The 14,582-nt window shown below is 35.5% G+C and overlaps 1 long non-coding RNA gene across 1 annotated transcript; it reads right to left on the reverse strand.

Annotated features, from left to right (window-relative positions):
* Positions 1–9,467: 9,467 nt before the first annotated feature.
* Positions 9,468–10,153, reverse strand: LOC136203166 (uncharacterized). Its single transcript, XR_010674733.1, has 2 exons — positions 9,796–10,153; positions 9,468–9,690 (listed from the first exon to the last, which is right to left on the reverse strand). It is a non-coding gene; the product is annotated as an uncharacterized lncRNA (long non-coding RNA).
* Positions 10,154–14,582: the final 4,429 nt, after the last annotated feature.

Below are 14,582 nucleotides of genomic sequence, written 5' to 3' on the forward strand. Positions count from 1 at the left end.
AGTTAAGCTTCCCCAAGTGATCGATTGTTTCCTATCTTTGAGGTAAATTGATCCGCCAGCGGGTCTTAATATTCTCCTTTTGAGAAGAATACTTTAGGGTGTAAAGATCTCACGTCTGAGAAATTTTTAACCCGTCCCTGACGGCGATCAATCGTTTCCTATCTTTGAGGTAGATTGATCCGCCGCTGAGATTATTGTTCTCCTATCTTTGAGGAGAAAGTTTAGGGTGTAATTTTCTCATGTTTGAGATAATTTTAACCCGCTTTTGATGGTGACCAATATTTTTCCTGTCTTTGAGGAGAGAGTTGAGCTCATTTGAAAGCTCTTGAGGGTCTGTGTTTCTTATCTTTGTGGAAAGGGGATCCGCCCGTGATGGGGATCAATTATCCTATCTTTGAGGTAATTGATCTGCCTGTGGCACTTTTCATTCGCCAGCCACTGGGCTTATATCACCTCTTTGATTACATTCTCCTTCTTCATCTTTGCTATTTCTTCTTTTATAGAATTTGGAAAGATATAGAACAAAACTAGGCAAATGAATATAAGAAGTATGGCGAGAAAGAATAAATTATAAAATATAGTATACTATAACAGTTTAATGCACATATAAGAATACGTAAAAATACTGATTTTTAGGCCCATGGTTCCGTCTTTTCTGAGCAACTAGAACCGCATCCTCTATGATGTTTAACTTATGAGTAATCACATCTGGGCTTACTCCTATGGGGATCTCATTCTCCCATGCAAACACGCTTTCAGACTCAATGAGAACTTTCGTAACATCCTCCTTGATCTCAGGTTTTAATCCTTTGGCGATCCGCACCCGCTTTCCATCAACAATAAGGAACATTTCCGTGTCGCCCAAAGCTATAGTGACAAGTTCATCTTCCTCACCTTCGTCATCTTTGGATTGTGGGCGGATCGATAGTGACGCCGAGTAGGTATCTTGAGCCACCTTTTGGTTCCCGCTAATCATTACTCCTTCTTTGCTGGTGGGAATGTACATTGCCAGACGGCGGATGGAAATTAGGGCTACAACCTCTGAGATGAACGGCCGCCCAAGAATGATGTTATAAGCTAATTGTCCATCCATAATACAGAACTCCAGATCACCAATCCACGCTTGATCATCATTCGCCAGCTTGCATTCCAAAGTTACCTGGCCTTTGGTCTGGATAGTGTGACCTGTCACTCCCATGATGTCAACAATGGTTGTTTCTATTTGGATCAGATCAACCTTTAGTTTGGCGAATGCACCTCTGGCGATGACATTGCGAAAACTGCCTGTGTCTACCATTACTCGCTTCATTTCATCTCCCATCCTTCAATCATCATTGTTACTACCAACGCATCTGTATGTGGAGAGGTTACTGGACCTGTTTCTGCAAAAGGGGCAATTGAGGGATGTTTTATCCAGAGCGGATATTTTTGCTTTTTTCACGGGTGGCTGATACACTGGTCCATCTGCTATGACATTAATGACACTTTTGAATTTCTTTCTGGGATTTGTCTTCTGTTTGTCGTCTTATTATTTGTTATTCTGGACAAATCTATCTAGTTTTCCAGCTCCCAACAAGCTTCAAAATGTGGTGGCCATTTCTTCTATGGAACCTGTAATACGTCTTGGCGTTCCTTTCAATGGTTACATGCTCCCCTCCTTTGGGTTCGGGATATGTAATGTCCCGTTTATATTGCACTCTTCTCCTTTATATTGTGGCGAGTTGGAAGCTTTAAACCTTATGTCCGCCTCGTACCACATGATCCGTGCTGTGAATGGCGAATTCCTATTAATTAGATGGGCGTACCTTTTTGCATTGTTCTCTCATCTATTTAGAGCGGCATGCACTCGCCTTTCAATCTCATCATCCATGTGTTCAGTGGTGGCGAAGTCGGCTCTTTATTTTGATCTCGATCATGTTGAGGTTATGCTTGGAACTACGGTTTGACGCAGATGGATGTTGTCACAACCGCTGGAGCCATTTTATCTAGCTTCGAATATCTTGTCTCCGCATCCTTCAACATTTTGCTAACATAATAGATGGGGAACTGTTGACCTTCTTCTTCTTGAATAACCATAGTGCACATAGCATTAGCCATAACAGATAGATACAAATGCAGGTCTCCCCTTCAGATTGGTCTGCTCATCAAGGGTGGTTTTGCCAGGAATTGTTTTGTACCTTGAAATGCTTATTGACAATCTTTCTAGTACGATGATCCGCCCGTTCAACCTCTGGATCTTTCTCACCCTTTGTGGGGCTTTCATTTAGGCGCTATTTTCACCTTTCTCCTCGTAGGGCTTTTATTTAGGCGCTCTTTTTGCCATTTGCCTCGTAGGGCTTTTACTTTATCTGGATTTGCCCTAACTCCTTTTTTGCTAATGACGTAGTCAAGGAATTTTTCTGAAGTGACTCTGAATGTACACCTCTCTGGATTGAGCTTTATTTTTCATGCCAGTGTTTGGCACTAGTTGTAGTATTAGCGATTCCCTTGTACTTGTGGGTTAGTACATAAAGAACTCCAGAAGTGGGGCATATCTTGTCCATTATTAAAAGATTGTGGTAAGGCATAAAAGCTATATTCACTTACCTTGGGGATCAATGGCTTGATCCATGGAACTGACTTCATAGTGAAAGACTATTTGCATTGACATTTGTTGGCAAATATCATGTACGATGCAATGTCTCTTTATGGAATTCTTAGTTCATCTTGGAATCAATTTAGTAATTCCTTCACGTTGGTCCCTGACTCTAGAATGAACTTAGTCAAAGGATAAAACCGAGTAAATATTATATGTCAAACAAATTCATAATAGAATTTTAATAGTGCTTGTGTTAATAATACCACATGTAACGGTTATAACCATAAAGATTACTATCGAACATAAATATCACAATGAATTTTTAATAATGCATACCATAATGGCAATGGTTAAAAAACAATGTCTTTTTGTATTTCAATGCATATTAATATCCAAGATAACATATTTATTTTAAACATCATAAAAGTTATGACATTCCACTAGTACAGAAATGGCCTGTGGCCACGGTCGTTAACCGTCATTAGTCACGGTTGTATGACCGTGGCCAAAAGGGGGCATGGCAAATGCTTGGCGTCTTTAGCCACGGTTGGTTGACCGTGGCCAAAAGGGGCATTAGAGTCGGTTTTTACATATAATTGACTCTAATGCCCTGTGTTTTGGCCACGGTTGTTTCAAATAACCGTGGCTAAAGGGGTCTTTAGCCACGGTTGTTTGTAACAATCGAGTCTAATGCTCCGATCATTAGAGTCGGTTATTGTAACAATCATGGCTAAAGACAATAACATTAGAGTCGGTTGTTACGAACAACCGACTCTAATGTTATTGTTTTTAGCAATTTTACAACAGCATGTTCAAATTGAACCTTGGTTGGGCGCGCGCCCAACAGGCGCTGGGCGGACGCCCAACGCATGTTGGGCGCGCGCCCAACTACCGTCGGGCGTGCGCCCGATGCTGCTGGACGCCCGCCCCACGCCGTTGGGCACTCGCCCAACGGTCATTAGGCGCGCGCCTAACACTTTCAGCACGCGTTGGATGACGCCCTAGGTTCGTTGGGCGCCCTTCAGTCGCCTATTTGCCGACACGCAATCCTTCAAGGCCCTTTCGTGGTTTTTATTTTTTAACTTATTGGAATCAACCTCTTTAACCGTCTGTTATGGGTTTTCGTCACAGGTCCTCCGACTCGGTGTCTACAGCCGTATATATCCTTTGAAATTATTTGTCACGATTAATTCCAACATATATATAACGGAATACCGTCGCGAGCTGTTACTAGCAGAACCTATGATATTCCCCCAGAGCAATTAAGAAGTAAGGTTGATAACTGACGTTAACCTTTCTGTATTAGGTACAATATAATACGATCCTTCATCAACTATATTCTGTCGGTCAATTCCTTATAACCATAGAACGTGTCAAGGTTACACATAACGAAGAGTCCGGTTTTACTTGTATAGGTTGAATTCACTCTGAAAGATAAGTTAAGTGAAATATCCATTTCTACTCTTAACTCTATCACCTTGCAAGGATTTCAGTCAATTCACCACAAGCGGCCATTTGGATATATCTCCCACTTATCGGGAGTGACGAATGCTCAATCTGACATTAACTATTCTGCAATTACTTTGTGTGATACCCAACCCTGCTCTCACACACCCTAGGCTCTCACCTGTTGGATCGTGCTCGCACATAATCAAAGTATCAGACTCCATAATCCAGAATCACTAATTAACGAATGTTTGAGTCTGAGGATTAGTTATACCTACTAATACCAATGAGATGAACAGTTGACACTTTTAGATAAATTAATCCATGCTGTTATCTCAAGTCGGGTCCCAATCCTAATGAACTCCTTCACCGGATCCATGTAACTGTGTAGATATCTGAATATCTAAAGCTTGTGAGATCAGCTTTCTGTCTCGACAGAAAACAATGTTACATACAAGTCTCAACAGTAATACGCCAACCCCTATAACATATTACTTGACTTGGGTTGGTTTTAAGTCTATTGGTCTATTATAAAGTATAGTATCACTTCATGCTTGTATGAACACTTTATAACTACTTAAATGAACTTAGAATTACTTTCTTTATGAAAGATTTGTGCCTTTATATATAGTTACATTTTAATGTTATATATCTGATTAAACAAGTGATTAAATAAACAATTTATTCATTAATATTTATATCCTAAAACAATTGTCTTTAGGACACTAAACTCCAACACCACCTTCCCGCCAAGTCCTCCTTCTAGTTTTGCTGTTTTAGCGCCATCCTTATGGCATGACCGCTTAGGACATCCCGGCTTTCTGGTGTTAGATGCTCTTAGACAAAAGAAATTTATTGAATGTAATCCTCTTCGTAGTAGTTCAATTTGTTGGTCTTGTCCTCTTGGAAAACATATTAAGTTGCCATTTATTTCATCCAATAATAAAACTTCTTTGCCGTTTGATATTGTTCATTGCGATTTATGGACGTCTCCTATTTTAAGTTCAATGGGGCATCAGTATTACATTGTTTTTTGGATGATTTGTCTAATTTTGTGTGGACATTTCCCTTGCATAAAAAGTTAGATGTTTTCTCTATCTTTTTACAATTTCGAGCACTAATCCGTACTCAATATGAAAGGGAAATTAAAAATATCCAATGTGACAATGGGAGGGAGTTTGATAATAAAGCATTTTGGGATTTTTGTAATGCTAATGGAATTTCTTTTCGTTTCTCGTGTCCTCATACTTCTTCTCAAAATGGGAAATCCGAGAGAAAACTTCGTAGCATCAATAATATTATCCGCACACTTTTAGTTCATGCTTCCATCCCATCATATTTTTGGCATCATGCACTTCAAATGGCCACTTATCTTCTCAATATTCGTCCAACTAAAAATTTAGAATTCCAATCCCCATTATGTGTGCTCTATAGGACCGATCCCGTGTATTCCCATTTGAGAGTCTTTTGGTGTTTATGTTATCCTTTATTTCCATCCATCACAATTCACAAACTCCAAGCTAGGTCCACTCCTTGTGTCTTTTTAGGCTATCCGTCTCTTCACCGGGGGTATAAATGTTATGATATGGAGTATAAGAAAATCATAGTATGTCGTCATGTGATCTTTGATGAAACTCAATTTCCTTTCGCCACTATTCCTCCACCCAATGTGTCTAGTTATGATTTTTTGGATCATGGACTTACACCCTATGTGCAATTTCATCTCACTACTGGGCCTCCTCTTGACACCCCACCGGTTTCTACCCCAACCCGAGCCCAAAACATCCCTTCTATTAGCCGCGGGCAGCCACTGTTATCTGGCCCTCTCTCACCTGACCCATCGGTCCTCCACCCGACCCATGCCGCTGGTCCATCGGAACCATCCTTGCCAAGCCCAAATCTGACCCCATCTGATATCTCGGCCTCTTCTTCCCATTATACAAACAACCCACCTCTACTTCCCTCATCGATCCCAACTCCACCACCATTACCTCCTCTTCCCAATATGTCTTCCCGTCCTGTTACTAGTGTAGATACCCATTTTGTCCGGGGCAATTTTCATTTTTTTTGTAATTTTACATTTCTAAACCAATTTATTTCATAAATATTTTTATTGTAAATAGTTACTTAATAAACTGATATTTGCGAAAAGTAACTGAAATTATATATAAAATCCCTATAATCGATTGAATGTTTATGTTATAAAAATTAAGTCGATTGATTAGGATGACAATTATTAATTAAAGGAATGTCATTTATTTGATTAAATGTGAATTGAACGGTATTTAATTTTATTTGATAGAGTTATATTCAAAATGTAAACACGTGTTATTTAGTTATAAGATACCAATTAATTTTTATGTTGTTATTCTTAATAAAAAAATATGAAATAGATGAAAGTAAATAAAAGTTTATTAACAATTTATAGGTTTACAACTAATGTCCCCAAAGCATGAAGTCCAATTCCAAATCCAGAACTCAAGCCCAAATCCATCCTAATAAGTTGGCACTCACTAATCAAGCACAAATCCAAATCAACTCTAATTACTGTATTAGCACTTTATTAGTCCTTAATTAATTAGGAAACTCTCTGTATAAAGAAGGGGGCCCAAACAAAAAGGGACAGAAAAAAAGAGAGAGGGAGGAAAGGGTCAGAAAAAAGCATGTGATATGCCAAAAATAGAGGCAAGAAAATAAGTTCAGGTAATCATTTTTTGTTATTTTTACTTTTTATTAATTCTCTTCCTCCACTGTCTTCAAACTCAGTTGTTCATCTACTTCTACTTTTTAAGATAACATTTATTTTCCTCTTTTAAGCTTTTAAAGGCTGAGTTTTTAAAAACCAGTTGTTCATCTACTTCTACCTTTTTAAGATAACATTTATTTTCCTCTTTTAAGCTTTTAAAAGCTGAGTTTTTTAAAACCAGTATCCAGGTACAAAAATCTTAAAGATACAAGGGACTCCAAGAGATCTGGAAAAATAAGTTCTACTTTCCAGATCTGGAGGTCCCCAACTTCTGAGAAAAGCATTTTCTTAAAAAAACCTTAGAGAAGCAGGGGATTCCAAAAATCTGGAAAATAGGTTTTACTTTCCAGATCTGGAAATCCCAGCTTTGAAAAAATCATCTTTTTTTTATTATTTCAATCATTTTCTTATTCATCTATCTCATTTTCTTTAAAAAAAAACCTTAGAGATGCAAGAGATTCCAAAAGATCTGGAAAATAGGTTCTACTTTCCAGATCTGGAAATCCCCTGCTTTAGAAAAATCATACCATTTGTTATTTCAATCCTTTTTATCTTTTTTCTAATGCATTGTATCTCATCTTCTTTTTCTTTCATTCGCTCACTGTTATGCTCTTTTGCTTCACATTGAAAATACATTTACAATACAACAAGAGATGAGGTTTTAAAGCTGTCAAAATGAGTCATAACCCATTTATTGACCCATTTAACCCATCATTTAAATAGGTTAGGGTTGACCCTTTTATGGACTGGGTCATAAAGAGGTTGAGCCATTTAATCCATATAATAAAAAGGTTGAATAGGTTTTTGGCAGGGTCAACCCAATAACCCATTAGTTTTTTTTTTTTTTGAATCACCCATTACTTTCTTATTCATCTTAAAACAACCACAAATACTTATTCTTTAATATTAATAGATTTGAATTATTGAATGAATTTGAATTATTCCTCCACTAAATTAGAATTATTCTCTTCATATTATTCTTTTTATACTTATTCTTTAATATTAGTAGATTTTTCAATTGATTATATATAGTTTCCTTTAAAATAATATATTTATTTATTTATAAAATGTGAGGATGTGAGGCTGTGACGACAACCCAATAAATAATTTCATCAAAACATTCATTTATTTAATAATTAATAAATATATTTTTTTTATTTCTCATACAAAACGTCTAAAACAAAAAATAATATTCTCTAATTCCACGAAATATTAAATTATATATATTCTCAAAAGAAAACTTATAAAATTAAAGGTTAATTTAAAAAAACACATGGTTTCATAGATCAAAAATTCTAAAATTCAATAAGTTTCTAGAATTTAAAATTCCGAAATTCTAGAATTTTTTAGAATTTCATAGCTCTGGAATTTATTTCAAAAATTTCAAAAATTCTGGAATTTCAGAATCTGAAGAATTCTGTAATTCTAGAATCTGAAGAATTCCAAAATCTGGAAATTCTAGAATTTCAAAAATTCTGAAATTCTAGAATATGAAAATTCTGAAATTCTAGAATTTCAAAAATTCTAGAATTTCAAAATATCTGAAATATCTGAATTTTTGAAATTCTGAAATTCCAGATATTCTGAAATTCCAGAAATTTTGAAATTTTGAAAAATTCTAGAAATTTTGGAATTTTGAAAAATTCTAGAATTTCAGAATCTGAAGAATTGAAATTCTAGAATCTCAAAAATTCTGAAATTCCAGAATATGAAAATTCTGGAATTTCAAAAATTCTAAAATTTTAAAAATTCTAGAATTTCGAAAATTCTGAAATTCCAAAATCTGAAATTGCAGAATCTAGAATATCAAAAATTCTGAAATTTTAGAAATTCCAGATATTCTGAAATTTCAGAAATTTTGGAATTTTGAAAAATTCTAGAATTTCAGAATCTAAAGAATTGAAATTCTAGAATTTCAAAAATTCTGAAATTCCAGAATATGAAAATTCTGGAATTTCAAAAATTCTAAAATTTAAAATTCTAGAATTTAGAAAATTCTGAAATTTCAAAATCTGAAATTTCAGAATCTGGAATATCAAAAATTCTGAAATTTAATCTGGAATATCAAAAATTCTGAAATTTCAAAAATTTCAGAAATTCTAGATATTCTGAAATTCCGGAAATTCTGAAATTTTGAAAATTCCGAAATTTCAAAAATTCTGGAATTTCAAAAATTCTTGATGATTTGGATGATTACTACGTTGTTGTTTGATTTTATAGAACATTACATTATTTGGACTAATAGTTTTTTACATGTATGTTAATTGAAATTCAAATGAACAAATTTCTAGGTTTTTTACGCTAGTTCTTTTTGTACTTGGTTGAATTTAAATTGAATTTTAATTACACTAAGAGACTATATCATATAACAGGATGAATAACCAGATATTATATTATATTTTAGTTAATTGGGTTAAATGAGTCGATCCGTGTAATTTTTATATTTTCATGTTTTTATGTTTCTATGTTTTTTTTGTTTAATTTTTTATTAGATTTAATTAAATGGATTAAATGAGTCAACCCATATACCCATTTAATAAATGGATTGGATCATTTTCACCTTTATACAAATAGGTTATTACAACCCATTTATTAAATGGGTTGGATTAGGTCAACCATTTATTAAATAGGTTGGGTCAATCTTTTTAGCCATTTTGACACCTCTAGGTTATATTCTTCCTCGGATCCAGACCAAAATAAAAGGAGAAGAAACTCCGGCTAAACCAAAACCAAAACCAAAAAAGTAAAAAGAGTCCCCTGAAAGGAACAAAACACAGAATCATGAAAAAGAAACCATCTATGTTTCAAATCAACAGCAAATCCCGGGGAAACTTCTTTTTACCAAACAAAAAAACACAAAATATCACAAAACCATCTCTGTTTTCCTTAATCTGTAGCAAACCCATGAGTCACCACGGACCTGTATTGCGGGTTCAACGAACAGAAAAACGCAAAAAAATAAACAGTTAAGCGCTAGAAACCGAGAAGGGAAGAAAGGGGATAGGAGTAAAAGGCGAGAGCTTACCGTGAATCCGCCGCGTTTGAGAGGAATCGGACCGCCGACCAGAAGAGCACTGCCGTTACACCATCTCCGTCGTTAACTGCTTCGTCGGCCTCCGGTGTGAACGGATCTGAACGAAATGAGCAGAAATCCGAGAGAAGTTCTCGTAGAAACGAGGAGGTCGACGACGATTCGAACGGTCATCCGCGGGATTCCTTTAGCTGGGGATTGGTTCCGTTTTGAGAGAAAAGGAAAGGAAAACAAGCAAGGTGGCGGAGCAAGGAGGCGTCGGCGGCCATGGCTGGGGGTGGCGTTTTCTTTGTGAAAGAGAGAAGAGAAGGAGAAGAGAGCGAGGCTGCACAAATGAGAAGAAAACCTTAAAATCCAAATTTATAATCTGTATTTTCACTTTGACCCCTGTAATTTATCAATTGTTTAAATAAACCCCATTCATTTTAATTTCTTCAACCAAATCCCTTAATCCAAATCAAACAGGTTATAACAAGCGCAAATTCCGCCCCTTTGGGCCAGGTGAGAACTCTAAACCTATTTTCCTCTTATCTTTATTTTATTCATCCATTATACACATGTATACATTTATATTTGAGTTACCAATTATTATTTGCTAGTAGTAATGTGTTTTAAAAGGTACTAGCAATAATATTGATATTTTCATTATTGTAATGTATGCCATATTCAAGTATATAGATCAATTATCTTATTATCCTCAATTAGATTAATTGGGTAATTATAGAGATTAAATTTCAATTAGCTAATTATTTTTTGTAGATAATTTTTATGAGTATATCCATCCATGTATACCAAATCATCATTATATTAAAATTCATTTTACTAATATACATGTCATGTATGTTAATAAAATTGGGTTTTAATATAAATCTATGAGTCGTGTATATGTGATATGCACGATCTCAAAAATCAAAATAAATAGGCTCCAATTTCAATAAATCAAACCCGGTTTAAATCGATACGAAAATGTCATTTGTATTTAATAATACATTTAAAGTACCTATTTATTAAAATTCTTATTTTATTTATCATATATGTGATATATGTAAAATAAAATGGAATTTTAATTCAATAAATACAGTTATGTATATGTTATATACATGATTTCAAATTAAAACAAACCTAAACCAAATAAAACATGAGTATCCGGCTTACATCGACAATCCAAAACATAACAAACAGTTAACACAAAAATCACATCTTTTAGTACCAATGTTTGGACGGGGTAGGGTGATTAATCAAGTTTTTCTTCCCTACACGTAACCGACAAACGAACCAAAAATCTCTATTTCGCAGACCTCCTTATCTGTTAAAATTCAACCATTTCCGATGTCCAATCACACCTTAATTTGATTGGTGGCGACTCTAAAAAATAGTTTTAACCAGGAAAAACTATTAACCGATTTAGCTTCCGGCGTTCGTGCCCTGAAAAATCCGGTGGCGACAACTAGGAGTCAACGTGGGATTTTTAAACCCAAGAGTCAATTTAACCTAAATACCGTCGTGTCTAGGTCTCCTTTGCCTCGTAACCCTGTGTCTTCTCTTCATGATCGGAATTGGAAAACTGCTATGGATGATGAATTTAATGCTCTTATTAAAAATAAGACGTGGGTGTTGGTGCCTCGTCCACCTGATGTTAATGTTATTCGTTCTTTGTGGGTTTTTGCTTATAAAGAGTATTTTGATGGCTCTTTTGAGAGGCATAAATCCCGTCTTGTAGGTGATGGGAAAACTCAGCAGGTGGGCGTTGATTGTGGTGAAACGTTTAGTTCGGTTGTAAAACCCGCAACTATTCGTACTGTTCTCAGTTTGGCTCTCTCCAAGCATTGGGATATCCATCAATTGGATGTCAAGAATGCTTTCTTACATGGTGAATTGAAAGAAACCATGTATATGCATCAACCGGTTGGTTATCGGGATCCTGACAAGCCGAATCATGTATGTCTGTTGAAGAAATCCTTGTATGGCCTCAAACAAGCCCTTCGTGTTTGGTACAAGCGATTTGCAGATTTTGTGTATACTCTTGGATTTATTCATAGTACTTCGGATCACTCCCTCTTCATTTATCATCATGGGTCACATATTGCTTATATGTTGTTATATGTCGATGACATCATCCTCACAGCTTCCTCTGATGCTCTTCGTAAGCACATTATTTCTACTCTTAGCTCCGAATTTGCTATGAAGGATTTGGGTCCCTTAAGCTATTTTCTTGGTATTGTGGTTACTCGTAATTCCGGTGGTTTGTTTTTATCTCAAAAGAAATATGCCAAAAAAATTATTGAGCGTGCGGGAATGTCGTCTTGTAAACCTTCCTTCACGCCTGTGGATACTAAGTCCAAGCTTTTTGCTACTGACAGTCCACCATATGCCGATCCTTCCCAATACCGGAGTCTTGCCGGAGCTCTTCAGTATCTGACTTTTACTCGACCCGATATCACTTATGTTGTTCAGCAAGTATGTTTGTTCATGCATGATCCGAGGGAGGTCCATATGAACGCTCTCAAGCGTATTATTCGATATGTTCAGGGTTCTATTTTTCATGGTCTTCATCTTTTTCCGAGCTCCACATCCACTCTTTTGGCCTATACCGACACTGATTGGGGCGGCTGTCCGGACACTAGACGGTCAACCTCGGGTTATTGCGTATTTCTTGGGGACAATCTTATCTTTTGGTCTGCAAAACGCCAAGCAACTCTTTCCCGGTCTAGTGCCGAGGCCGAATATAGAGGGGTTGCTAATGTTGTTTCTAAGTCGTGTTGGCTACGTAATCTTTTACTTGAGCTTCATTGTCCTATCTAAAAGGCCACGTTGGTATATTGTGATAACGTCAGTGCGATTTACCTGTCGGCAATCCTGTTCAACATCAGCGAACTAAGCACATTGAGATGGATATACATTTTGTTCATGAAAATGTTGCTAAGGGTGAGGTACGTGTTTTGCATGTTCCTTCACGTTATCAAATAGCTGACATCTTTACCAAAGGCCTTCCCCAAGTTCTGTTTGAGGAATTTCGAAACAGTCTATGCATTCGTCCTTCTCCTGCTTCGACTGAGGGGGAGTGTTAGAATAACCGAATGGTTATTATTCTGTTTTTGGAAATATTATTGTAGAGTTATTTGTAATTAGTAGGTTGATTTGTTTCCTAGATTAGCTCCTAAAATTACTCCTAGATTAGCTCCTAAAATTACTCTTGTTTCCTAGATTAGCTCCTAAAATTACTCTCGTATATTTGTATATATGCCATGTTAGGCTTAAGAAATAATCAACAGATTATCTTCTATTAAAATATACATGTTTTGATGAAAGCATGTTATGTTATTTAGAGAAGCATGCAGTCAAAAGGAGACACAACTAGCAAAGACCACCTATCAATATATTTCCTCAGTAACTTTAATAATTCAATTCACCCATTTCTAATCTATACAAAGACAAAATGATTATCCTCTCTTTAATTAGGATAGTTTGGAATTATATATATTTTGCTGTAAGTTCAAATTCAAAAGAAGTTTGTTTTTTGGTTTGTAAGAAGATATTTGTCTTATATATAGAAAAAAGTGGAGATGATAATCATATGGGTAACATGTATAAATACTAGTACATGTATAAATACACTTCTTTGCTTTTTTGCCCCTTAATCACACCAATCTAATTATTTCCCAATTTTACAATTAAAGTTGTGAAATTAGAGTTTGTCCTCACTATATATGTAATCAGATTTTGAAGTAGATACCAGACCGATCAGATCAATAACAAGTAGTTCTGTTGTGAGTTGTTTGGTGTATTGGGAAGGAAAGCTTTTTGTTGTTTGTTAGTCCAGATAATTTTATTTTTCAATCCCTGTTTGATCTCGAACGATATTTTTCAATCTCTGTTTGATCAGTCATTGAACTTGATGCAACAAGATGCATAACATATATTGAAGTTTCCTAGTACAGGCGGCAGATATGTTCATCATAATAATATTTGTGCTTGCTGATTGCTTCAGTTTCATCCTGATATGCGATTTCAGTTTGTGTCAATGTTCTTTCACATTTGGCTATGTTAATAGAGGGTTTGATTATATGAAATGTTTCTTTACAAGAAATGAAAAATGGTGTAAGAGAAGCAACCATTTTGCTTTTTTATATTTATATGCACAATGATCAAAATAATTTTTTAAACTTAAAATAACATAAGATCCATTTTATCCTAAATTGTGTTTGTCATGTTTTTGTCCATATGAGTTTATTTCTTGTTGGTAAATTCTACCTTTGTTCTTGATCCCCAAATGAATTTGGGTCTGGTTTCTATTAATGGATTTGCTATGAATTTGGGTGAGATTTTGAAATTTTTGCTATTTTTGGATGGTGTATTGTAGTTGGAGACATCAACGAACCAGGGGCCGAATAAAAGAGCTCCTTTGTTTAAAGGGATAAGGTGACAAAATAGGCCTATGGTTTTTAGGAAAGTGTCAATTTAGGCTCAACGTACAAAGTAGCACCAATATAGGCTTAACGTTTAAAAAAGGTACCAATTTAGGTCTCAATGTTATTAGATTCTCTATCATGTTATTAGCATTCAGATGCTGGTATTTAATTCTCTAATCTCAATGTTTCCGTTAGTTTCGTGTTGTTTGATGGTGTGAAAATTGAACTGTGAGAGCTTGATTCAGTTGTTTTGGGTTTGTATGATTGATCTATGTGTCTGTTCGGTTCTTCTTTTTGTAGCTCCTTTTTACTTTTTGAGTCAAAACCACAGAACAAAAATGTTTGGTTAGTATTAAGAAACATCTTCTTGTA

The sequence above is a fragment of the Euphorbia lathyris genome, chromosome 8, assembly GCF_963576675.1.
Source record: "Euphorbia lathyris chromosome 8, ddEupLath1.1, whole genome shotgun sequence".
Taxonomy (NCBI): domain Eukaryota; kingdom Viridiplantae; phylum Streptophyta; class Magnoliopsida; order Malpighiales; family Euphorbiaceae; genus Euphorbia; species Euphorbia lathyris.